This window comes from Anolis sagrei, chromosome 2, assembly GCF_037176765.1.
Source record: "Anolis sagrei isolate rAnoSag1 chromosome 2, rAnoSag1.mat, whole genome shotgun sequence".
Classification (NCBI taxonomy): Eukaryota; Metazoa; Chordata; class Lepidosauria; order Squamata; family Dactyloidae; genus Anolis; species Anolis sagrei.
Window position 1 is genome coordinate 166,269,763 of NC_090022.1, and position 27,253 is coordinate 166,297,015.

General features: G+C 42.8%; 1 long non-coding RNA gene across 2 annotated transcripts in view; it reads left to right on the forward strand.

Annotated features, from left to right (window-relative positions):
* Positions 1-27,253, forward strand: part of LOC137096095 (uncharacterized) — a 90,380-nt gene that overhangs the window by 42,827 nt on the left and 20,300 nt on the right. The window lies entirely within an intron of this gene.

Consider the following 27,253-nt stretch of genomic DNA (forward strand, 5'->3'; position numbering starts at 1 on the left):
TTGGTATTAGCCATTGGTTGAGGTTCTGGGTTTGAGCCTGCCACTTTTGGACTCTTGCTTGCTGAGGTGTTCCAGCGAGTGTCTCTGTAGATCTTAGAAAACTATTTCTAGATTTAAGTCGTTGACGTGCTGGCTGATACCCAAACAAGGGATGAGCTGGAGATGTCACTGCCTTGGTCCTTTCACTATTGGCTGCTACTTCCCTGCGGATGTCAGGTGGTGCAATACCGGCTAAGCAGTGTAATTTCTTCAGTGGTGTAGGGCGCAGACACCCCTTGATAATGCGGTATGTCTCATTAAGAGCCATATCTACTGTTTTGTGTATAATATAAATATAATATAAGATATAAGATATAAAACCTTGATTAAATGCACACAGAACGAATATGGGAAGGTGACCTTGTTGTTGTTAGTCCTTTTGCAAGCTGGCCAAGACTTAAGCCCTTTTATACTATTTCAGCCTGGTGTTTTTGGCAAAACTATAAGTTCCCTAATTATAAATTATCTTTTGTTTGGGGAGGGGGGGGGTCATGCTTGATTACAAAATGATGCTGAAAAACGGAGCCTTAGCTGAGAGTTATAGCACCCATTTAATTTTAAACTGTCCAAACACTTTTTTCAAAGCCACTAAATCTCAAGTCTGAAGTGGGAGTCACATGACTTTCCAGATATTGCAGAAGAATAGCTCTAAGCTTTTTCGTCCTTGGCTCAACTGGCTAGTGTTGTTGGGACTTGAGGTTCAGCAACAGTCACAGGCGGTGTACAGTTCTGTTCTTTGGCTTAAACCATTTGGACTGGAGCTTAGATGGATAACAGAGCTAATAGCTCATGGGAACAAAGTGAGACAATTCCTGGAACAATGTAGAGGATTTCATGTTATGAATGGGCCATTACAAACATGGCCTTGAGCTGGGCTTTACCTCTGTTCAAACAACAACACAACACACACACACACTTTTCAGCAGAAATTTTCCCATGCGGAGAGGGATTTTTAAAAATCACACAGAAAATCCAATTGTTTATTTTTGATATATAAATGCAAAAAGCCCCAATTATTTCATTGCAGGATGAGGAGTTAGTTGAGTCACGTGGAGACCTTAACTCATTAATTCACATGCCTGCAGACTCTGGGCAGCTTTCCATGAGCTGCAAGGATACAGATGCTCCCCACCGCATATAAATCAACGAAATGCAAGCAAAGGTCAATTTCTGTAGTCCAATTTATTCCATGGTCCTGCAGAGGATAGTCTGAGAAAAGGCTACTGCAGTGCCCTTAGGGGAAAAGTGACCCACACTTGGAAGGTCGCAAATAATTCATTTCGTTTCCAGAAATTTCCATGTTAGCTGATGGCTTTCAGTAGCTATGAGATTAAGCTGCAAGCCAGGAAATTTCCAGTTTAGACTTTGCTGCTGCTTTCAAGTCTTTACATCCCTTCCCTTTGATGTACACAATGACCTGTCTTTTGCTGTTTTTGTAAGGATTATGAGGCATGGTATGGAAAGTATTTTGAATATCCATCATCAAAATGACATGCTTCCTTTAAGACCCCAGAAATGCCACTCACTGTTTTTTGTTGTTCATTCGTTCAGTTGTTTCCGACTCTTCGTGGCCTCATGGACCAGTCCACTTCCTGTCGGCCGCCAGCACCCCCAGATCCTTCAAGGTCAATCCAGTCACTTCAAGGATATCATCCATCCATCTTGCGCTTGGTCGGCCCCTCTTCCTTTTTCCTTCCATTTTCCCCTGCATCATTGTCTTCTCTAAGCTTTCCTTTCTTGTCATGATGTGGCTAAAGTACTTCATCTTTGCCTCTACTATCCTTCCCTCCAATGAGCAGTCGGGCTTTATTCCCTGAAATATGGGCCGGTTGGATCTTCTCGCAGTCCAAGGCACTCTCAGAACTTTCCTCCAACATCATAGTTCAAAAGCATCTATTTTCCTTCGCTCAGCCTTCCCTATGGTCCAGGTCTCACATCCGTAGGTGACTATGGGGAATACCATTGCTTTGACTATGCGGATCTTCATTGTCAGTATGATGTCTCTATTCTTCACTATTTTATCAAGATTGGCCATTGCTCTCCTCCCAAGAAGTAAGCGTCTCCTGATTTCCTAGCTGCAGTCTGTGTCTACACTGTTTACTATGTCTGTACTGTAATACTGTTTAGTATTATCAAAAAGGAATACGGTGGGTATCAGACACAGTGTTTTAGTGATTCAGGTGGGATGGTGAAGATCCAGAACTGTTCAGAGCTGTTCAGAGCTCAGAGCACACTGTTTATTTGAGGAACTCCGAATATTTGCTGAAGTTTTTGCAAGTGCAAATGGCCCTTCATAATTTTTTTATATGGTACTGAATACTATACTGCAGGCCCATAGCCAGGATTTCGTTTCGTGGAGGGGGAGGGGGTCTAAAAAATTTTCAGGGGGAGTTTCGGGGGGGGGGGCTGAGTTTCGGGGGGGGGGCTGAATCTGAGTGAAAGAGGGTCTACCCTAGCAAACCTTTTGTATCATTACCCGAATATTCCCATGCATATGGGATATATTGAGTATGGTGATCAGATCATGATATGAATAAACATAACAGTTTAAATAATGCACCAGTAAGGCCTTTTCGCGAACCACCATGAGAATTTCGCGGGGGGGGGGGGGGGCTGAAGCCCCCCGACCCCCCCCCCCCCCCCCCCCGGCTACATGCCTGCTATACTGGGACAAAGGGTGCCTGCGAGCGCCTTCAGCCAATTCCTTGGGAGTATTCTTGGACAATGGAACTGGTGAGTGGATACTCTTTTGGGTTCTTTGTTGAGTCTCTAGATAAGGGAAACAAGGAATGACAGCCGGCTTCTTTGTTAAAAATCTATTTCCAGCCTTCTGTTATCTGACAGTCTGTAGCCTCACAGTCTGCAAAGACACTGTTTTACTTTTATCACTTTTCTTGCTTACTGGAATGAAACGGCTGCGGGCCATGAAAGCTTGCACCAAATAAAAATTGTTAATCTTTTCAGTATTACTTGATTCTTTGTTGTTCTGACTTTTGAAAGGGGACATCTATTGTGGGAGAAGCCAGACCTTGTAGCCATCCACCTGTGACCTTCTAGCCTGGCAAGAATTTCCATTTCTTCCATGCCATGGGCAAGAAATGGCTAGCATCCAGATTTCTAGCTCTCAGGGTCAGGTATGCAGCATTTATTGCATTAAACCTTTTATTAAAATTTGGAAAGTATATTACAGAAATGTAAATCATTTCACAAATAGTATATATCCAAACGATTTTGGCTACCCCTCAACGTTTGTTCATCACAATTATTATTTCCCTGAATGTAATAAAATAAAGCTGTTCCCCTACCCACCTGCACTGTCCTCTCCTTACAGCGTCTCAGCACAGAAGAAATGGAATGCGTTATGCATAAAACAGATGGCATCAGAACTGTTAATGAGCCTCATTTTGTTTAATCTGGCCTCAAATCTGGACAAATACAACAATCCAGTTACTAGAATATGTTGCTGTGCACCTTCAAGTCATTTCTGATTTATGACAACCCTAGGTGATCCAGTGACAGAATGTTCTTGGCAAGATCTTGCCTAATATATAAACAATGTATATTTCTCTGAGGCTGAGGTCTCATCTACACTGCTATATAAAATCCAGATTATCTGCTTTGAACTAGATTATATGGCAATGTTGACTCATATAATCCACTTCAAAGAAGATAATCTGGATTTTATATGCTAGTGTGCATCCAGCCCAAGGCCACCGTCAATGTCTATGGAAGATCCAAGATTTGAACCTCGGCATCCAATGCTCAAACAACTATGTCACCCTGGCTGAATTGTTAAAAGACTGTATCTCAACAAAAAAGTAATAATTTTTGGTGAAATAGTGGAAAGGGAAGGCTTCTCAACTATAGCTGGCCTGCTTGTTTGAAAGAACTACCCACTATTCTTGAATGCAGGGTGTTCACATGAAGAGCGATCCTTATTAGAAGAACCAACCATCGAGTTTTTGAACGTCCATTTGTTTTAGGACCAAAGAACCAGACTCATATATGAATTTGTTTCTTGAGTATACATCCTGCTAAAGCAGTGGTTCTCCAGGTGTTTTGGCCTACAACTTTCAGAAAGCAGAATTTCCTGAGTTTACCAGCTGTTAGGATTTCTGGGAGTTAAAGGCCAAAACATCTGAGGACCCACAGGTTGAGCACCACTGCTCTAAAGGATCTTTGAATTGTAGACAAGCTCACATAGAGATGTCTACTTGCTATAGTTGTGAATTCTACAGTAATTTATGTTTGGGATTTATCCTGTTCCTTGTTAAATTAGTCTGTTATCCGGATTCACCATGTCCACGCTGGGGTATTTATGTTCAATATTTAGGATAAATGTTCAGCATTTCATAGTGGTTATCTGATTGGGGTTTTGGGTCGTGTCAGGAGCGACTTGAGAAACTGCAAGTCGCTTCTGTTGTGAGAGAATTGGCCGTCTGCAAGGACGTTGCCCAGGGGATGCCCGGATGATTTGATGTTTTATCATCCTTGTGGGAGGCTTCTCTCATGTCCCCGCATGAGGAGCTGGAGCTGATAGAGGGAGCTCATCCGCCTCTCCCCGGATTCGAACCTGCGACCTGTCGGTCTTCAGTCTTGCTGGCACAGGGGTTTAATCCACTGCGCCACTGGGGGCTCCGGTTATCTGATGTAAGTAAGTAGGCATAAGCGACTCAAAAGGAGAGGAACTTGGTGCTCTCAAGAAAGTAAAACACACCTTTTCCTTTCCTCACCAAGAGAAAATTGCTTTCTCTACCTTTTTTTTTTAAAGTTGGAAGATGAGCTCCATTGCTAACTCATCCAATGGGCTGCTGCACATCAGTACATTTCTCCCAATGGGCTAAGATAAAAAACGGCATTCTGTTGGATTAATTTGATATTAGGGGAGATTTGTGGCTTCTACGGGAGCTTTTTCACAATTCCTGGGGTGCGTGTGGAGACTCTCCAGAGTGGAACTGTATTTCTTTAATCCACAATCTGATTATGTGGCTGTGTAGAAGCAGCCTATGGCAGCTGCTTAAGATACAGGGGCCTTAGCATTCTCAAATTTGCTCAGCAGCTCTTCTTTAGTCCTTTCATTTTACTTTCCCATTATATGAAACCTGAAGGCTTCTTCTGGGAGAGCTGAGCCCCTTCCACACAGCTGAATAAAACCCCACAATTTTTTTTGCTTTAAAATGGAAACCCTCCTGTTTAAGGAACTCCACTGGCTTCCATTTATTTTCTGAGCCCAATTCAAGGTGCAGGTGCTTACCTACAAAGCCCAAAACGGTTTGGGACCTGCCTACCTGCGTGACCGTATCTCCGTTTATGAACCCACTCGCTCTCTTCGTTGATCCGGAGAGGCCCTGCTCGTGATCCCACCTGCATCGCAGGCGCGTTTGGTGAGGACGAGGGACAGGGCCTTCTCTGTGGTGGCCCCCCAACTTTGGAACACCCTCCCAAAAGACATCAGACAGGCCCCCACGTTGGCAGTCTTTAGGAAGAATTTGAAGACCTGGCTGTTCCGATGTGCCTTTCCAGAATAGGAAACTCCAGTAAGCACTTTATTAGAGTCCCAGAAGCACTTTATCAGAATTTTAAGATTCTCTACACATTGCACTTCCTTGAAATCTGATAGACCACCTGTCACACTCAGCACTTTTAATCTGTACCAGTTACTTTGGCCCGGCCCTGTTTTAAGGTGTCATGGTGTATTGTTTTGTTGTTTTACTGTTATTGCTTCAATGTTTTTGATTTGCTTTGAATTGTATTTGTTATGCTATTGTTTTGTTTGAGGCCTTGGCCTTTGTAAGCCGCATCGAGCCCTTCGGGAGATGCTAGCGGGGTACAAATAAAGTTAATAATAATAATAATAATAATAATAATAATAATAATATAGGTTCTTGTGGGTTTTTTCGGGCTATGGAGCCATGTTCTAGAGGCATTTCTCCTGACGTTTCGCCTGCATCTATGGCAAGCATCTTCAGAGGTAGTGAGGTGTTTGCCATAGATGCAGGCGAAACGTCAGGAGAAATGCCTCTAGAACATGGCTCTATAGCCCGAAAAAACCCACAAGAACCTAGTGATTCCAGCCATGAAAGCCTTCGACAATAATAATAATAATAATATATGGCACTATGGACTCAGATAACCTAGTTCAAAGCAGATATTGTGGGGTTGATATTCTGGGTTATATGGCTATGTGGAAGGACCCTTTGTCTCAAAGCATGACAACTTAATTCTTGGTGAGACAGAGGACTCATTCAACTCAGGTGGGCAAGCAAACCTGCAGTGTATGTTCCCAATTACCTTATTACCAGGTAATGCCTGGGATGCCCCTGGTGTGTTTAGGCTACTTCTGCTTTGATTCAGTCTGGGGCAGTTTCAACCTGGTTTTTTAGCTTTTACAAATCTATTTGCTGATTTGCCCAAAGCAAGCAAGATTCAAGAGCAATTTGAAACACCATCATTCTCTCCCATTTGCGGAATTTTACAGGGACTTTGCTAGGACCACATTCTTCACCTACAATTCTCCTTTGTTTTTTTAGCCAGGTGGTTCTGTAATTTTCCATTTTCCAGAAAATCAACAGCGGGGAAGAAGGTACAACTTCATATTACCTTCCAATTGCTCACATGATGAGCCCGTTTTCCTCCTTGTATGAAAAAAAAATCAGCCACAAGAAAATGAATGTTAAGTGACAGGATATTCTCACATATTCTCACCAAATACACGCAATGAAGTTGGACACTTAATTTACCCTGACTTCAATGCAGATTACTCAAATCAATTGTTCCTCGAATATGACTCCTGCCCATGTGATAGTTGTTATATTTCATTATTTAACATTATTGAGCACAAAGTGTTTTCATTAATATTCGTCAGGTTCAAGCCTAAAAATCTCACATTTTCCTTTCCTGCAGGCAGTTTACTACTAGCTACTTAAATATTGGTGTTATTTTAGGGCAAATAACCTATTGAATTGATAATGAGCCTAGAAAGACCATGGCTTGGCACCAGGGCCGTAGCCAGAAAAAAAATTCGGGGAGGGTTGACAATTTCAAGGGGGGAGGGTTTGAAAATTTCAGGGGGGGGGGGGGTTTGAAAATTTTGGGGAGGGTTGAAAATTTCAGGGGGGTGGGGGTTTGAAACCTGCCTGCTAGCTCACGCTGAAGCAAAGAGCACAGCAGGGGGCAGAGCAACTTTCAATAGCCTGCAGCTCCACCCCTGTCAACCACCTCCACCAAGTCTGGCCTCCTTAATGAGAGCATTCAACATCCCCCCCCCCCCCAACTTGGTTGCTTCACTACATCGGCTATTGCTGCAAGTAATGACAGTGTGAATAAATTGTCAATATTTGCTTGAGATAGTATTTACAGTTCTGGAGGGACTCTTAATTTTTTGCATCTCATAGACTTAGCAGCATGGGGATTTGGTTAACCAGTTAAAATTCATGAGTAAACCAGTTTTTTTTAAAAAAAATCTGAAACATTTCGGGGGGGGGTTGAACCCCTAAAACCACCCCCTCGCTACAGGCCTGCTTGGCACATAATTAACCATCATCAAATGACATTGACTATAATGTCAGAAAAAAATTTGGACCTGGCTTCACCACCTGTATCTCTTTATCACAAAAGAATATCAATTGATTTGCTAACAAAAAAAGTTTCCTCCACATGAATAGGATTTCTTTTTTTTTTAATAATAAGAATTATATGTCATGAGGAGGGTGAGTGGGGGGAGGGGGGAAATCAGGATTTTAGAGATGCTTAGGTGGGGCAGGTGGGGCAGGGAGGGTGAGTGGGGCGGGGATATGAGAGAAGCCTCCCACAAGGATGATAAAAACATCAAATCATCCGGGCATACCCTGGGCAACGTCCTTGCAGACGGCCAATTCTCTCACACCAGAAGCGACTTGAAGTTTCTCAAGTCGCTCCTGACATGACCAAAAAAACCCCAAAAACCTAGAACCTGCCACAACTGTCCTGACTGCCATCAAGCAGCCTAGGGATACAGGGTGGCAGTCCCTTGTGCTACATTCCATCTTGAATGATAGTCCTTGGACAAAATAACTTTAATGTGAGATTGGAAAGAGAAACATCTGAATTAGGAATTATTAACAAAGCCAAATTCTTTAACAGTGATTTGAATAGACACAATGTTTTTGTAACATATGAGGGTTATCCGGAAAGTAAGGTTACGAGATTTTTTTAAAAAAATGCAAAAAATGAATATATTTTAATAAAACTTACATGGATTGTAGCATAGGTATTACATTATTTTTCCACATAATCACCATTCAGTTCAATACATTTTGTCATCCATGGGACAAGTTTTTGATGCCTGTGTCATAGAAGTTTCCCTCTGCCTTTTTCAGCCAGTTTGCCACTTCGATTTTCACCTCATCCTCATTGGAAAAGTGTTTTCTTCCCAGGTGTTCCTTCAATTTAGTGAACAGATGATAGTCACTGGGTGTGAGGTCAGGACTGTGAGAGAGGTGGCTTAAAACATCCCAACCCAATGAAGTCAACAACTCTTGTGTTGCATGAGCCAACTGCGACCGTACCTCGCAAAGGCTGATCTGGCCGGGGTGGTCCATGCCTTGGTCACCTCTAGATTGGACTACTGTAATGCGCTCTACGTGGGGCTGCCCTTGAAAATGGCTCGGAAATTTCAGCTAGTCCAACGGGTGGTGGCCAGGATGTTAACTGGTGCTCCTTACAGAGAGAGGTCAACCCTCCTGTTCAAGGAGCGCCACTGGCTGCCATTCATTTTCCGGTCCCAATTCAAGGTGCAGGTGCTCACCTACAAAGCCCTAAATGGTTTGGGACCTGCCTACCTGCGTGACCGCATCTCCGTTTATGAACCCGTACGCTCCCTTCGTTCATCCGGAGAGGCCCTGCTCACGATCCCACCTGCGTCGCAAGCGCGGTTGGTGGGGACGAGGGACAGGGCCTTTTCTGTGGTAGCCCCCTGACTCTGGAACACCCTCCCCAAGGACATCAGACAAGCCCCTACGTTGGCAGTCTTTAGGAAGAGCTTGAAGACCTGGCTATTCCGGTGTGCCTTTCCAGAATAGGAAACTGCAGCAACACGTCCCAGAAGCACTTTGTTAGAGATTAAGATTGTCCGCACATTACACTTATCCAAAAATCCTTATAGCTCACTCAGCATACTCAGCACTTTTTAATCTGTACCCATCACATTTGGCCCGGCCTAGTTTTATTGTGTTATAGTGTACTGTTTTTATTGCTTACTGTTATTGCTTAATGTTTTGATTTGCTTTTGGTTTATGTGTATTTGCTATATTGTTGTTTTATTGAGGCCTTGGCCTTTGTAAGCCGCATTGAGTCCTTCGGGAGATGTTAGCGGGGTACAAATAAAGTTAATAATAATAATAATAATAATAATAATAATAAGCAGTGTGAAGGCCCGTGAGGGAGACAGACTCCCACCATCAGCATCCCACGATGTTTGTTTTGGATAGCTCTGTGAAGTTTTTTCATGGTCTTACAATATATTCCATACCCATTTTGTCACATGCTGTCTTCACATTACATCCTGTCCAAAAAATGAAACGATTTTGCGATGAATTGCGATGAATGCTCTTAGCATTTAGGTAGCACATTACAGCATGAACTTTGCACTTGGAGGGAAACGGAATGAGGATGCTCATCTCTAACCTTCACCCCAATGCCAGTCAATGAGCTAATGACGACTGGCACTGCCTGTTAATTTCCGCTGGCTTCCCGCTACACAGTAGTGATACCAACTTCACTTCACTTCACTTCACGTCACTTCACTTCACTTCTTAATTAGTCGCTCTCCACCAAGGTGCTCCGAGCGACGTACAATCTAAAATAGCATTTACACAATATAAAAACATTCAACATAAAAACATTCAACAGTGACTATTTGGCAAATTGGATCTGATTACTTAAATGTACAACCAAACAGCCAAGTCTTGAGTGCCTTTACAAAAGGTTGCAACTCCGACATTGCTCTAATGTATGGAGGCAATGAGTTCCACAGAATTGGAGCAGCTTCCCCTGCAAAAATTCCCCACAAGAGCTACATGCCTTGTAAACTTACTTTCCGGATAACCCTCATAAAAAGTTGACAATCCTTGGCAAATATTTACTCACGACTGTTTTGTTTTCTGGTCCTGAGCCCATATCAACATATCCCAATCAAGAACTTCTGCCATTATTCACATGTTTACATACTAGCTTTATGTCGATCCTAACCCTTCTTTCCCCTCATAACTAGTCTTTACAGCCATTGTTGAAACTGAACTTGTCATACCATTGCCATACTCACATTTGCATTTATATTACTATACATGTGCGCGCACACAAACCATCCACGAGTATAAATATCTGTCCACCAGTGCATCACTCCATGCATCTGATGAAGTAGGCTGAGTCTACAGAAGTATATGCTACAAACTTCTATCTCTCAGTTTCAAGGGTGCTTCCAGACACTGAAGCAGACTAACAAGACTCTGCCTCTGGATGTGTGCTACTGAGTGTGAGAGGAGGACGGTGGGGAAGGGGACCATGAACAACAGCCACCTGCTTTCACCACTGGATTAGAACGTTGAAAAGAATCTGGCTCCTGGCAAACAGCCTGGAAACATGAACTGGACTGACTAGTCTTGTGACGCTTGTGTGTAACAAAGACCTCATTTGCTTCCTGTATTAGTTTGTTTCAGACCTGGAGTCAGACTTGAGCAGAAGGTATGAAGTGGTAGCTTGCCTTAGCAGCCTAATCCACGCTGGAGGCTCCTTTCAGCAATGTGTTCTTGTCAGGGGCGGCTCAACCCATTACGCAAAGTAAGCATTTGCAGTATAGTTGATTTCATAGAATCATAGAATCATAGAATCAAAGAGTTGGAAGAGACCTCATGGGCCATCCAGTCCAACCCCCTACCAAGAAGCAGGAATATTGCATTCAAATCACCCCTGACAGATGGCCATCCAGCCTCTGCTTAAAAGCTTCCAAAGAAGGAGCCTCGACCACACTCCGGGGCAGAGAGTTCCACTGCTGAACGGCTCTCACAGTCAGGAAGTTCTTCCTAATGTTCAGATGGAATCTCCTCTCTTGTAGTTTGAAGCCATTGTTCCGCGTCCTAGTCTCCAAGGAAGCAGAAAATAAGCTTGCTCCCTCCTCCCTGTGGCTTCCTCTCACATATTTATACATGGCTATCATATCTCCTCTCAGCCTTCTCTTCTTCAGGCTAAACATGCCCAGTTCCCTAAGCCGCTCCTCATAGGGCTTGTTCTCCAGACCCTTGATCATTTTAGTCGCCCTCCTCTGGACACATTCCAGCTTGTCAATATCTCTCTTGAATTGTGGTGCCCAGAATTGGACACAATATTCCAGATGTGGTCTAACCAAAGCAGAATAGAGGGGTAGCATTACTTCCCTAGATCTAGACACTATGCTCCTATTGATGCAGGCCAAAATCCCATTGGCTTTTTTTGCCGCCACATCACATTGTTGGCTCATGTTTAACTTGTTGTCCACGAGGACTCCAAGATCTTTTTCACACGTACTGCTCTCGAGCCAGGCATCCCCCATTCTGTATCTTTGCATTTCATTTTTTCTGCCAAAGTGGAGTATCTTGCATTTGTCACTGTTGAACTTCATTTTGTTAGTTTTGGCCCATCTCTCTAATCTGTCAAGATCGTTTTGAATCCTGTTCCTGTCCTCTGGACTATTGGCTATCCCTCCCAATTTGGTGTCGTCTGCCCAGGGACAGGTGCTCTTGGGGGAAAATAGATCTTGACATATGAGAGTTGTAGTTACTGGGATGTTTAGTTCACCTACAATCAAAGAGCATTCTGAACTCCACCAATGATGGAATTGAACCAAATATGGCACACAGAACTACGACAAACAGAAAATTTGTGATTGGTTTGGGGGGGGGGGGCGCCAAAATACTGTTTGCTTACCATTGAAAATTACCTAGGGCTGCCTCTGGTTCTTGTGTACCCCCAAGGTGTTTCTGACCTGCGGTAACCCTAATGTGAACCGGTCAAAGTTCTCTTGGCAATATTTCTTCAGAGAGGTCTGCGTCAGAAAGAGTATGTCTTGGACAAGGTCACTAAGTTGGTTTTCGTGGCCAAATGAGAATTTAAACCCTGTTCTCCAGAGTTGCAGTCCAACGCAAAAACACTACATCATGCTAGCTTTCTACATTTTAACGATGTAGTAGCAGCAAAATCATTCACAGACTAAGAAGAAAGTTGGAGTCTGTGAGTGTGCGCAGAAATCTCTATTTGGAAGGGGCTGAGTCTTAGTTAAAACACATGCCCACTAAATGTCATGAGTTGTGAAAGTGTCTCCTGTTTTGCCAGCTCCTCTGTCCAACTCCCCAAACTTTCCTATCCTAATCAGAACCAGAGATTAAGGGGGGGGGGGGGATATCTCATCCACAAAGCATTGCAGCTGACTTTGAAGATGATCGAGCGGATTTTACATAAGTTTCTCTTACAGCAAGGGAAATTATTCTGGTCCAGGTCACAGATATACAGATTTTGAATTGCTTTACCACTAGCTAGAGAAGAGTTTTCCAAACTTTTTAAGTTGGTGACATGCTTTTTAGAGATGCACCCTTTTGTGACATAGTTTTACTGGCAAATTGGAAGTTGAACTAACCCCTTATAAGAGATTCATACTCTCCCTTTCTCTCTCTATATATGTATATACATACACACCCTGTACGATCAATGTTTCAATACTCATTACTAAATTGGGTGGGGTGGGGGTCATTTAAAAAGTGTTTCTAAAGTATTTTTTAGAGGTCTGTGTTGTAACTATAATGATATAATGAAATTTTCATTACCTTTTCATTAAGTAATTATGCAATGGGAAGCTTCTGGGATTCATTTTTCCGTAATCTATTATTACTATTTCTATTACCGTAATAGTAACAGTACTATTTCACTGGAAGACCCTAGGGGCCATCCAGTCCAACTCTCTTCTGCCAGGCAGGAAAAGCACAGTCAAAGCATCCCCAACAGATGCACATCCAGCCTTTGAAATATTAATAACAACAATAATCATAATAGGAAACATACTAGGTAAACTTTGGAGTTACTGCCTCTCAATTTTGCCTACCTCACAGGTTGATTCAACTCCCAACAATCCCCTTTTTATCACAAAATCTATTTAAAGATTGAACACGGGTTTTTCCCCATCAAAACTTTCAGGGAGGCAGCACAAGGCGGTAAGCAGAATTCTGGGAAATATAGTTTAGAAAGGCAAGGACTCCCGTGCCAGAGAATTCAAAAGGCTCAACTACATTTCCCAGAATACTGCTCATTTCCCATGCTAAAGCCTAAATGTAAGTATGGTCTCTGCCTGTCTTTCTCTGGGCCAGCCATATGCCAGAGGGGTTTCTTCTTTGCTCGGCCATCCAGTCAAGCACCCCACCCTCACCATCCCTTTAAGGGAAAAAGCGGGGCTTCTCCCTCCACTCTGGCCGCACCATCCTGATCTTTTGGGGGAGAAGTCAGGGCCATAGGCAGAAAAAAAATCGTGAGGGGTTGAATTTTTTGGGGGGGGGTTTGAAAATTTCACAAGGGGGTGGGTTGGAACCTGCCTCCTAGCTCACGCTGAAGCAAAGAGCACAGCAGGGGGCAGAGCAGCCTTCAATAGCCTGCAGCTCCACCCCTGTCAACCACCTCCACCAAGTCTGGCCTCCTTAATGAGAGCATTCAACACACACACACACAACTTGGTTGCTTCACTACATCGGCTATTGCTGCAAGTAATGACAGTGTGAATAAATTGTCAATATTTGCCTGAGATAGTGCTTGCAGTTCTGGAGGGACTCTTAATTTTTTGCATCTCATAGACTTTGCACGGGGATTTGGTTAACCAGTTAAAATTCATGAGTAAACCAGGTTTTTCTTTAAATCTGAAACATTTCGGGGGGGGGGGGGGTTGAACCCCTAATCCCCCCCCCCCTCGCTACAGGCCTGGGAGAAGTGGCACCCGCGACTGAGACCTGGAGCCACTTATGAAACTTGCATAACTCTTCCAAAAATCCTAAGTTTTTTGTGCGGCCACCCATCCTGTTTCTTAATATCACTTCGTATGTATGAATATTACAAACTAGGTACGACAAACAAATTACAAATGAAGTTTTGCACAGCCCATATATACACAGTTGATTTTTATGTAGTTTCCTCTATAGCTACTCCATGTGGTTCATCACAAACATCATTGTCAACAGATTCCCCCCCCCCCCTTAATTAGACATTTAACCATTTTAGTGGCAATTACTGCAACTTAGTCAACAAACTGTACAAAAATGATAAATGTTCTAACAATGATTACACTCGAACAGAATCAGTCTTTGTGTTTGTGGGGATGGGCAGGAGCTTTTTTCACGCAGCACAACTAGGGACTACAGCCGACACACTAGTATGTCCAGACACACAGTTTGGAAAGCTCTGAGCTGGCTACCAGGTATGTTCTGTGGAGATTCTGATGCACATCTGTGGCTAGCCATATCAGCAACATTAAAACTGATAGCTGAGAATATTTTCTCTATTAGTCCTTTTAAATAAGCTTTTCTTGTAATGTTTTCTCTTGAGTGGCTCTCTTTGTGCGGCAGCCATGTTACTAACAGGAGCAGGACACAGGGAGCATACAACTCCCCTGCTGTACCAGCTCCACTGGCTGCCGATCTGCCACCGGGCTCAATTCAAGGTGCTGGCATTGGCCTATAAAGCCCTAAACGGTTCCGGCCCAAGATACCTAACTGACCGCCTCTCAGCCTATGAGCCCACGAGGACTTTGAGATCTTCCGGGGAGGCCCTGCTCTTGATCCCGCCTGCATCACAGGCACAGCTGGCGGGGACGAGAGATAGGGCCTTCTCGGTGGTGGCTCCTCGGCTGTGGAACACCCTTCCCGTGGACATCAGGCTAGCCCCCTCCCTGTTGATATTCCGCAGGAAGTTAAAGACCTGGCTGTTTAAGAAGGCATTTGATCAAGAAGTGCAATGACTGGTAATTTGACCATAGGAATGGAACAACGGAAATGATATCGGATTGTGGGTTTGACTATGAGACAACTCGGAATGGATTTTGTAGTAATGTTGATGTTGATGTTTTGATAAGATGTGTTTCTGATAATGATGAATTGTGGATTATTTTACACTATGTCTTGTAATTTGCACTTGTTTCCATGTTGTACACCGCAATAAGTCGCCCTTGGGCTGAGAATTGCGGTCTATAAGCGCAGTAAATAAATAAATTTGAACCCTTCAAAAATCCATAAAGTGTACTTCTCCCCATTTCCTTGGAAATGCTATTAAAATAGATTTCTTCAAAAAGCATTTTCTACCAGCACTACTGGAAACTATTCACTAAAACAGTGGTGAGTGTTTTAGTAGCTACCAGAACTACTAGTAGTTCTTTCACTGATCTACAGTAGATCAGCAAAAAAGCCTGTTGTTTAATAACACCAACAGGTAAACCTGAAAGGAAAGCAAGAGTGAATTTGTGTATGAAAGGATTGTCAGCTGGAGGTCCTTTCATGCTATACAGTTACAGTGCAATGATTCAATTACTGTGGTTGCCTTCTATGGAATTTTTGAGATTTCATCAGAGGCATCAGAGGAAGAGGCTTCTAAAAATCCCTGAACCTAAGGAATTGGTTTTGGAGGTGGTGTCCATCTCCTCTAAACATATTGTGTTGAGAGATTGTAACATCCACACTGAGCCCCTACATCAAGCAGGCTTCCTGCTTTATTTAACATCTGGCACTATGCCTCTAGTAGGTCATACTCCAGATGTGGTTTATGTCAGCCACAATGAGGTGATCTGTGCATTTAAAAGACATCCATGCTCCTAGACAGATCATTACCAAACTGAGTTTAGGTTGGATGCCTATCAGAACTCAGATGAAGTCATACTTTTGATAATAAGCAGGTTTTGGTATAATAAGCAGGTTTTTTGTGAACTCTGAGAAAGTTACAAGAGGCAGCCCGAATGCTTCAAAAATATTACATCATTCTGGGTAATCAGAAACGCACAGGCATCACCTAAAATATGACACAGCTCACCAAAAATATGAAGCCGTCAAAAGGAAGAGGGAGTATGGTTGTGGAAACAGTTGTATAGGTTTGAATTTCACTTTAATTTAGTTGTTGAAAAATATCCCACTGATTCTATAGCAGCAACAACAATTTGTATTGATTAGCCAGTTGGCCTTATCAAAAACGGACAGTGCAAACACAACATACAACATACGTCTGGTCCTATTAAAATAGAATACAAATATATAGGAATTTATCAACTTAAAACCAATGTAGCTTAGCCGTAGATATATGCATCAACTATCCTTGTCTCCCCTACATTGCACCCCAATCTGATCTATGTACTCTGATCTCCTTTTAGCAGCTTTAAACAAAGCAAACAAAGCAACAGTCACAGCAGCTAGTTTTAATTTTAAACACTCACTCAGATTCCTAGTGCCCTCTAAGACAAGGTTTACCTGAAGCCATTTTGTTCCCTTCTGCTTCAGGTAAGCCTTGTCTTAGAGGGCACTAGGAATCTGAGTGAGTGTTTAAAATGAGTTGCTGTGACTATTGCTCTGTTTGAGAGGGGGGGCGAGGCTACATTCTTTTAGCCAGCAGTGCAGGTCAGCTCATTGTTCTCAGAGGGAGTCGTTGCTGCTTCCTGTTTACCCTATATAAGCCATGGTTGCACTCACTAACCTACACTTTCCCCCCTGCAAACAGACAACAACATAAAACACACATCAAGAGGAGGTAATTAGCAACCTGCAGATGGAACAAACACGAAATCTTCCTGTCTCATGCACAAGATGTGGCATGTTCAGCTTTTTCATGCAACAATTACTCAATTACATCTGCCCCAAGTGTAAACAGATCACTCACATGGAACAGAGGATCCAACAACTCGAGCACCGTATTAAGACCCTTAAGGACATTCAGGACAGATCACTCACATGGAACAGAGGATCCAACAACTCGAGGACCGTATTAAGACCCTTAAGGACATTCAGGAACTTGAGCTGTTCTTAGACACCACCCAGCACACTGTCCTAGACACGCAGCTCATACCACACAAACATTATGGGTAGGCTCAAGAGGAGATCACCTCAGAAGTGGACAACCCTCAGGCTTGGAGGAATGTCACCCTTAGAAAGAGACATAGGACCCAAAAGCCTCCTCAGAATACTTCTGCTCAGCTGCAGTTACACAATAGATTCCAAATTCACACACAACTATCACTTGACCAAGAAATACAACATATTGGGGAAGACCAGAATGGCTTAGATACTGATCAGTGGCTCATCCTTGATCAGTGTGCGGGGGATAGCCCTGACTGGGACAACACTTCACAACATTCATACTTACACAATCACGTGGGTGTACCATCCCCAACCATAGACCAGGTGCAACAGTAACACATACAGGAGAAAAATAGGCTCTTGGATGAATCTCAATGGATTGTCCTTGACGAATGCACCGGGGATGTCCAGGAGGAGGACAGCACTTTACAATTCACATCAACAGGATCACTTTTCTGGGGACTATACTGCACAAAAGGGACCCTGTCAATCCTGAAAGTAAACAGGTCATGGTAGTAGGCGACTCCCTCCTTAGAGGAACGGAAGCCATCATTTCCAGACCAGATGGAATGGCTCGAGAAATATGCTGCCTACCGGAGGCAAAAATACACCATATCGCTCAGAGGCTCACCAGGCTCTTCAAGCCCCATCACCATCCTCCCCTCATGTTGATTCATGTAGGAACCAATGATACTGCTAGACATACATTTCAAAAGATCATAAATGATTTTCGAGCTCTCGGAACAAAGCTTAAACAATGTAATGTGCAGGTAGTCTTTTCATCCCTCCTCCCAGTTGTAAGACACGGTCCTACAAGGGCCAGAAAAAATAGTACAAGTCAATAACTGGCTTAGAAAATGGTGTCAGGAGGAACGCTTTGGCTTCCTAGACAATGGCCTGCTTTTCCACGAGGATGGCCTACTGGCAAGGGATAGGGTGCATCTCACCCAAGTAGGAAGGGATGGGGTGCATCTCACACAAGTAGGAAAACACCTTTTTGCTCACAGACTCGCAAACCTCATTAGGCGCACTTTAAACTAGGTCCACCAGGGGAAGGGGACAACAGCCTTGTGAACAGTACTTTATCCACAATGTCAGGGAACTGCCAGAAGGCTAAACGGAGGGCTACACAAACACAACGAGGCCCAAGTACCGAAAGCACAACAATCCCAAATAAACAGTTTGGGGGAAGGCCTCAGGGGCTCACATGTCTTTACACTAATGCACAGAGCATGGGAAATAAACAAGATGAACTCCAACTTTTAGCACAACACCACAAATATGATATCATAGGCATCACTGAAACCTGGTGGGATGACTCCTATCACTGGAATGTAGACATGGAGGGCTATAACCTCTTTCACAGAAACCGAACAAAGGGGAGAGAAGGCGGAGTAGCCTTATATGTCAAAAACTGTTATGCTTCAGAAGAGATGCAAGACAGCAATCCGGGAAACCAGCTTGAAAGCACCTGGATAAGAATCAAGGGAGCTGGGACTCAAAATGCCGTTGTAGGCATCTACTACAGACCTCCAAGCCAGGAGGAAGGACTTGATGAAGTCTTCTGCTAAAAGTTGACCAAACAGGCACAGAGAAGAGATGTAGTAGTCATGGGCGATTTCAACTATCCTGATATTTGCTGGAAAACAAACTCTGCCAAGAGTATAAGGTCGAACAAATTCCTTGCTTGCCTTGCAGATAATTTCATGGTCCAGAAGGTAGAAGAGGCAACAAGGGGGTTGGCTACTCTTGATCTCATCCTAACAAATGCGGAGGACCTAATCGATGCGGTTGAAGTGGTCGGATCCTTAGTGACCATGTGTTCCTGCAATTTGAGGTACAAAGGAAGGCCGAAATTAAGACAAGTCAAACCCGCATTTTGGACTTTAGGAGAGCTGACTTCTGAAAAATGAAGGAAACACTGAGCAGCATTCCGTGGACACAGATACTAAAAGACAAGGGAGTTATGGACGGATGGAAATTTCTCAAGAGTGAAATACTCAAGGCACAATTGCAAACAGTGCCAACAAAGAGAAAAAATAGGACAAGTGCAAAGAAGCCAGAATGGATGTCCAAAGAACTTCTAACTGTGCTAAGACACAAAAGAGACATGCACAAGAAGTGGGAAAAGGGAGAAATCACCACCCCCATCTTTCTAGCCAATCCTAACCTCCTTATTTTCCCTCTAAGACTTGAACACGCCCCCTCAAGGAAAATACCTAACTAAAATGGCTTCCACCTGGCTCCCTTTTATAAAATGGATGTTGTGGCTTTGCCAGGCCTACTCCTTTAGGCTTCAGCCAGCCAGCTAAGGTAAAGGATTCATTACATTGGTGTTCACAGGAAGACACAGAGAAGGAATTTGATTTATGAGACACCATAATTTTTTTTGAATAGGGTTTCAATACTTTTAAGGGTGGTCTGTTAATCAGGACAATGCAGCTTTTGGAGCATAAAGACCAAATGGAAGCTCCATTTGAAGCTCCATTTGAAGGGGCATCAGACTAAAGTGCAGTTGATACTGAAATGTTGCTCAATTCAACAGCTTTAGGTTGGGATTTTCAAGCCCCAACTTTGATTTGACTTCTGCAAAATGTTTCTTTAGTAACTCTGGGATTTTTTCACTAATTTACAAAACTTTGTAATGACATCTAATATTGCTTAATTTTACTTTCTATGGATAAAATTATGACAACTCCAGTCTTGAACTCTGCTTTCTTCTCCATTCTTATCTTTTAGTACCACTTCACACTAACCTCTCCATTCCATGTTCCCTTGCATCTGGTACTATTTAAAATGGGTGTTTTAAGTATTAATCATCTTGCCTCTTTTCCCAATTGTTTTATAGAACCTGGCTATGTGAAGTCATCTTTATATCGATATTTGGCTGTAGGTTCTGCAGTCAACTGCCTACCTTCGTGATCGCATCTCCGTATATGAACCCACACAATCTCTCCAATCATCTGGAGAGGCCCTGCTCACGATCCCACCTGCGTCGCAAGCACGATTGGTGGGGACGAGGGACAGGGCCTTCTCCTTGGTGGCCCTCCGACTCTGGAACTCTCTCCCCAAGGACATCAGACAAGCCCCAACATTGGCAGTCTTTAGGAAGAGCTTGAAGACGTGGTTGTTCCAGTGTGCCTTCCCAGAATAGGAAACTCCAAGCATCATGTCCCAAATGCACTTTATTAGAGATTTAAGACTGTCTGCACATTGCACCTATCTCCAAAAACCTATCCATGCCCAGTATTTTAAAATTTTTAATCATTACATTGGCCCGGCCTTAGTTTTAAATGTGTCATGGTGTTATTGTCTAATGTTAATTGTTATTGTTTTAATGTTTATTGCTTGTTATTTGAGTTATTTATTGTTGTATTTGTTATGCTGTTGTTTTTTGATGTGTTGGGCCTCGGCCTCTTGTAAGCCACACCGAGTCCTTCGGGAGATGTTAGCAGGGTATAAATAAAGGATGATGATGATTATTATTATTATTATTATTATTATTATTATTATTATTGCAGCTTCCTACTTAGTGTTTTTTATCATATACATTTTGACACAAAATTCTTAGGAACAGAAGCCTTGCCTGCAGACATCACAGTCTAAATAAGAAATGGCAGAAGGGGGAAAGACATATAGGGAAGAGAGGAAATCAAGAATATTGAGACACATGTTCTTACAATTATGAACTACTTATAAAAGCCCGTTTCTTGAGTAAAACGTTGAGAGAGAAGAGGATGAAATGCTTTTCTCTCAAGAAAGCAGGTGGAATTGACCTCCTTCACATCCTTATTTACTGTATGTTTTCCTCCTTGCAGTCAGAGCAACTGCACATTTGAAAAATAGGGGGATGAACTGTATGTTTAATTGAGGAAGTACACTGTTCTGCCTAGTGAGAAGCATGCTGGATAGAGTATTCAAATTAACCCTAAGTTTGTTTCATGCCTCAGCTGGTCAAAATTTCTCAATAATAATTCAAAAGAAGTCAGGCAGGTTCTGTCTTCTCCTAGCTGTTCCTTTCTGGCCCTTGTTAAAGATAACTGAAGACAAATGTCAGAATATCCTGATTTATCATGCCTGATAGGGGACGCCTGAGCTTGCATTTCCTTCAGTCATTTATACCTTGAGGGTAGTTTTCAAAAAAGAAGTCATGTGAGTCTCTTGCCACATTAAAAGAAGGAACAAAGGAGGATGGGGGAAAAAAGGAAGGCACGGGGCTGATAAGATGAACTGGATTTATTTTAGCATGATCTTTTGTGGATATAAACCATCTTTTCTTCAAATTCAATACCTAGTAATATTAAGGATGCAGGCGTAAAGCCTATTTATGGGAGTGGAATGGAATGTAATAGGATCCAGAAAGATGCCAACCCTAACCCTTGCCCTAATTTTTCAAAACCCAAATAAGGTTTGTGTTGATGTGTGAAAGCAATAAATCTGTTGACAAAAAGTCAGCTTTCCTAGTATGGAGCCCCCGGTGGCGCAGTGGGTTAAACCCCTGTGCCGGCGGGACTGAAAACTGACAGGTCGCAGGTTCGAATCCGGGGAGAGGCGGATGAGCTCCTTCTATCAGCTCCAGCTCCTCATGCGGGGACATGAGAGAAGCCTCCCACAAGGATGATAAAACATCAAAACCATCTGGGCGTCCCCTGGGCAACATCCTTGCAGACGGCCAATTATCTCACACCAGGAGTCATTCCTAACACAACAACAACAACAAAAAGCTTTCCTAGTTTCAAAATTGTCTCTGAGAAGATTTCATTTGTGATATGAGTAGTTGCAAGGACTCAGACCATCTGTCAGGGGTGCCTTGAATGCGATTTTCCTGCTTCTTGACAGGTGGTTGGACTGGATGGCCCACGAGGTCTCTTCCAACTCTATGATAAATAGTAATAATACTCTAGCATAAACCAGTACAGGTGGTCCCAGTGGTCATTGGCGCACTGGGTGCCGTGCCAAAGATCTCAGCCGGCATTTGGAAACAATAAACATCAACAAAATCACGTTCTGTCAACTGCAAAAGGCCACCTTACTTGGATCTGCGCGCATCATTCGAAAATACATCACACCATTTGGAAAGTGTTCGACTTGTGATTTTGTGATACGAAATCCAGCATATACATCATCATCATCATCATCATCATCATCATCATCTTTAATTACTTATTAATCGCCCTCCATCCGAGAATGCTCTAGGCGATTTACAGCTAAATTGTAAAAGATAAAATACATACATACATAATTTAAAAATTAACAGAGATCGAATGCTCTAGTAAAAAACCAGGTCTTAAGTACTAGAGTAAAAGGCCCTAAGTCACACATGGCTCTCATATAGGGCAGCAAGGAATTCTATAAGGCAGGAGCAGAAATAGAAAAAGCCCTGCGTCTGGTACTTTCCAAGTGCACTTCTCTAGTAAGTCGCGATGGGCTGGTCGTTGCGACCTCCGATGATGGGAGAAGGAGAGGCAGTCCCTAAGGTATGATGGACCCTGGCCGTAAAGAATTTTAAAGGTCAGAACTAGCCTCTTATACAGGCCACGGTACTCAGTTGGAAGCCAATGTAAATGTTGCAGCACTGGTGTTATATGGCATTTCATGAGCGTTCTTGTGAGTAACCTGGCTGCTGCATTCTGAACAATAGATCTTGTTTGCTGTGACATACTGTGCTTTTGTGTCAGAATAATAATAATAATAATAATAATAATAATAATGTTATTTATAGACCACCCTATCTCCCCAGAGGTAATGATTCTATGCATTACCATAATATATATAGTGTACTATGAAGACATTGTAAGTGCTGGTGTTGACCTATAAAGCCCTAAACGACTCCGGCCCTGTTTACCTCTCCGAACGTATTCTCCCCTACGAACCATCAAGATTACTAAGATCATCTAGAGAGGCCCTGCTCTCGGTCCCACCAGTGGTGGGGACGAGGGACAGGGCCTTCTAGGTGGTGGCCCCACGATTCTGGAACTCTCTCCCTCTGGAGGCCAGAACCGCCCCATCCATCCTAACATTTAGGAAACGGGTGAAGACGTGGCTGTGGAGTCAGGCCTTCGAGGAATGAGACAACACCATAGGACTCTGGATGGAAGTGGATATAGATCCATCTTATTAGGACGACTGACCACTGTAGTTTTATATTTAGTGTTTTTAAAGTTGTTTTATAATTTGTGATATATGATATTTTAATGAATGTGTATGTTTTTATGGCTGTAAACCGGGCTGAGTCCCTCGACGAGGTTGAGAAGCTCAGTATACAAAACTATGAAATAAATAAATAAATAAATTCTTTTTACCTCTGCTAATGGACTGGGATTTTTGAATATAATTCAGTTCAGCAGTTTTTCCTTTTGGTCTTTCTTTGTAATTTTCTTGTTTAAGGATTGGACCCTGTAAATCACTTACTGCATTTCCGAGAAAGCTGAAAGGCTTTGCAACTTTTAGTTCAGCACATTTTTGAACACTCAGCATTTCTATCTTGGACAAACCTTTCACTTACTTGCTCATTCCCCGACTCTTCAAATGAAGGATGTCTCTCTTTGTAACTGGATGAAAAGTATATATATGGAGGATACATTCCTGGACTTTACAGTGGAACATGAAACTGCAGGTAATAGTGAACGCTATTGAAACCAATCCCTTCTGGTGGAAACACACTATAGAATTGTTTGAAGGAATGACACAATTTCTAGAGACAACTTTCTTTTTACATAGGTAAGTGAAATTGTGGGTACTGATTCTGTGGATATAGGGGTTATGGTGTGTTATCAGAACCCGAGTCTTATTTATTTATTTGTTATTTACTGTACTTATAACCTGCCTTTCTTACACACACCCTCCCCAGGGGGACTCAGGGTGGCTTACAAACTGTGGCAGTAATTCAATGCCAGATTCAGACAACATAACAATAAAACACAATTTTATAAAACTGTAAAAAACATATGCATATCAATTAAATAGTCTTTCAAATGATTAAAACATATCAAACATATCATAAGTCCTGCAATTGCTGATGTCAGATTTGTGTCTTACATAGAAATTGTCCTGTTTTGTGTAGAGAAGCATTGTGCATATATCACATTATTAGATTAGGTTAACCCCCACCCTTGAATTTTCCTATCCAGCTTAAAAACATGGATTTTTAAGCAGGCTTTTGACCTCGAGTAGGCTGAAATGCGCCCATATGAGGTTGACACTCTGTCCATTTAGTTGTGAACTCATGGCAGCTAGTTTTATCTACAGATGGTCTGTGTTATAAAATTGTGCTATTTTATTTTATATTATATGTGTTGATAGTGGCCATTTTTATAATTTCTATGTAATTTTGTTTTATACTCATGCACTATGTTATATGCTGCACCTTGGAGTGCCTTTGTAAGCCACCCCAAGTCCCCTTGGGGAGATGGTGGTGAGAACATCCGTAAGAGACTGACAAAGGTGTATGGAAATTGTTGATCACAGTACTGTTGGTGACTGGGTGCGCAAGTTATCTGGTGAACAGGAGCATGGCAACATTTGGGATGCTCCACGAAGCAACAGACCACACACAAACAACTGACACTGTGGAGCGTGCGAACGACATGGTTAAGACTGATTGATGCATAATTGTTAAAGAAATGTCACTCCAGCTAGGCAATGGGGACACAAATATGTGCAGAATATTGAAACAGTTTATTTATTTATTATTCGAACTTATATACCACCACTCCCCTGGGGCTCGGAGCAGCTTACAAGAACAGACTAAAATCGAACACAATTTAAAAACAATTTGAAACAATTTAAAAACAGCAATATCAGAGATCAAAAGCCCGTCGAAACAGATATGTCTTACATGCCCTGCGGAAAACTGATAAGTCCCGCAAGGCACGGACTTCAGGTGGCAGAGTATTCCAGAGTGATGGTGCCACTGCTGTAAAGGCTCTGCGTCTGGTTGCTGTTAGACGCAAAGTCTTGACACTGGAAATTTCCAACAAATCTTGGTCTTCAGAATGGAGGGATCTCGGGTTGGTAGGGGGTGAGGCGGTCCCTCAAGTACATTGGCCCCAGACCATGCAAGGCCTTAAAGGTGAGTACCATCACTTTGAAAGTGATCCGGTGCTCAATTGGTAATCAATGCAGCTGTAGTAAGATTGGTGTTATGTGGCATCTCATCGGAATTCCTGCAAGAAGCCAAGCAGCTGCATTTTGTACCAACTTGAGCTTCCGGATCACCGACAGAGGAAGGCCAATGTAGAGGGTGTTACAGTAGTCCAGTCTTGAGATGACCGTGGCCTGGATCACCGTAGCTAGGTCGTCCCTGGACAGGTAGGGGGCCAGCCGCAGATGAAAAAAGACGGTTCTGCTAACAGCGGAGACCTGGGCCTCCATCGTCAGCAGAGGGTCCAAAAGGACTCCCAGACTCTTTACCAATGGTGACGGGCATAGCGCCTCGCCATCCAGGATAGGCAGCTGGATATCTCCACTGCCCAGTTGGCCCAGCCATAGGATCTCTGTCTTTGCTGGATTCACCCTCAACCTGCTGGCACGCAGCCATCCAGTAACGGCCTCGAGACACTGATGGAAACAATCGGGTACAGAGTCCGGTCGGCCTTCCATCTTCAGCACCAGCTGAGTGTCATCAGAGTACTGGTAACACTCAAGCCCAAAACCTTGAACCAGCTGAGCAAGTCATCGCATATAGATGTTAAACAACAGAGGGGAGAGTTGAAGAAGGTGAGTCCAGAGGAAGTTGATAGATTCACACAAGCAAACCTGAAAATCCGTATGCAGCAGACTCTTAGCTCAGTATGAGAACAATGAAAATGAATTTCTTTCAAGGATTGTGATGGGAGATGAAACATGGTTACACCTTTTGAACCAGAGATGAAGAGACAATCAGTTGAGTAGCATTATGTGAATTTTCCCACGAAAAAGTAATTCAAAGCTGCACCTTCAAGCAGGAAACGTTATGGCAATTGTCTTCAGGGATTCAGAAAGTTTTCTGCTAGTAGACATCATACTAAAGGGATCACCATTCATTCAGAATGTGGAAACCTTTATGAAACTTCAAGTTCTTCTATGTCATGTTCATCCACACCAACAGAGAGAAGATGTTTTGCTGTTGCAAGACAAGGCCCAGCTACATGTCAGTCGGCAAACCCAGTGTGCAGGCATGTAGCCAGGGGGGTCCACAAGAAGGCCTTACTGGTACATTATTTAAACTGTTATGTTTATTCATATCATGATCTGATCACCATGCTCAATATATCCCATATGCATGGGGGTATTGGGGTAACGATACAAAAGGTTTGCTAGAGTAGACCCTTTTTCACTCAGACTCAGCCCCCCCCCCCCCCCCCCAACAAAATCCTGGCTACAGGCCTGCCAGTGTGAGATTGAAAAACTTGGGTGGGCACAGTTGCTTTATAACCCAGATCTGGCATTTCCCCCTCCGCGGAACAAGATTTGAAGATGACTCCCTTGTGGCAGCTGCTAAACAGTGACTCAGATGAGCCGATCCAGCATTTTACCATGCAGGCATACAGGTCCATGGCAGTTGAAAGGGATGGGGATTATGTGGAAAAGTGACATCTTGGTCTTAAAGCATGTATCAATGTACTGTATAAATGGCAAAGACGTAGAATAAAATTTGGATTTTTTTTTTTAAAAAAACGGCATTCCTTTGAGAGGAATTATTTTGAATATAAGTGGAGGGAGAGGGTGAGAAATGATTTCTTTCTTTTTTAGAGGGGGTTATAGGTAGCATAAGTTGTTTATAACATACTAGGGCTACTTTTATTCAAGATGTATCACTGTGTTTGTATTACTTATAAAATTAAAATTTCAGTTAAAAAGGCCTTCTGTATATCATTTATGTAGATGATTGCAGATGGATCAATTCCATTACTATTTTGTTTGACTCTAACCTTATCTGTTCCCTGTTGCTAATGGATAATTCTTGCTTGATCCAAGTGAATTATTATTGGTAAAGTGCCCTGAAGCCTCTTAGCTATGATTGCCGTTAATGTTTTAGCAACAAATTGGCACAACTAGTAAAATCTTTTCTAAATTGAAGAATGGCAGAAATATGAGCTTTAAAAGATGACAGGCATGGATCCAGTTGGCTACTTCTG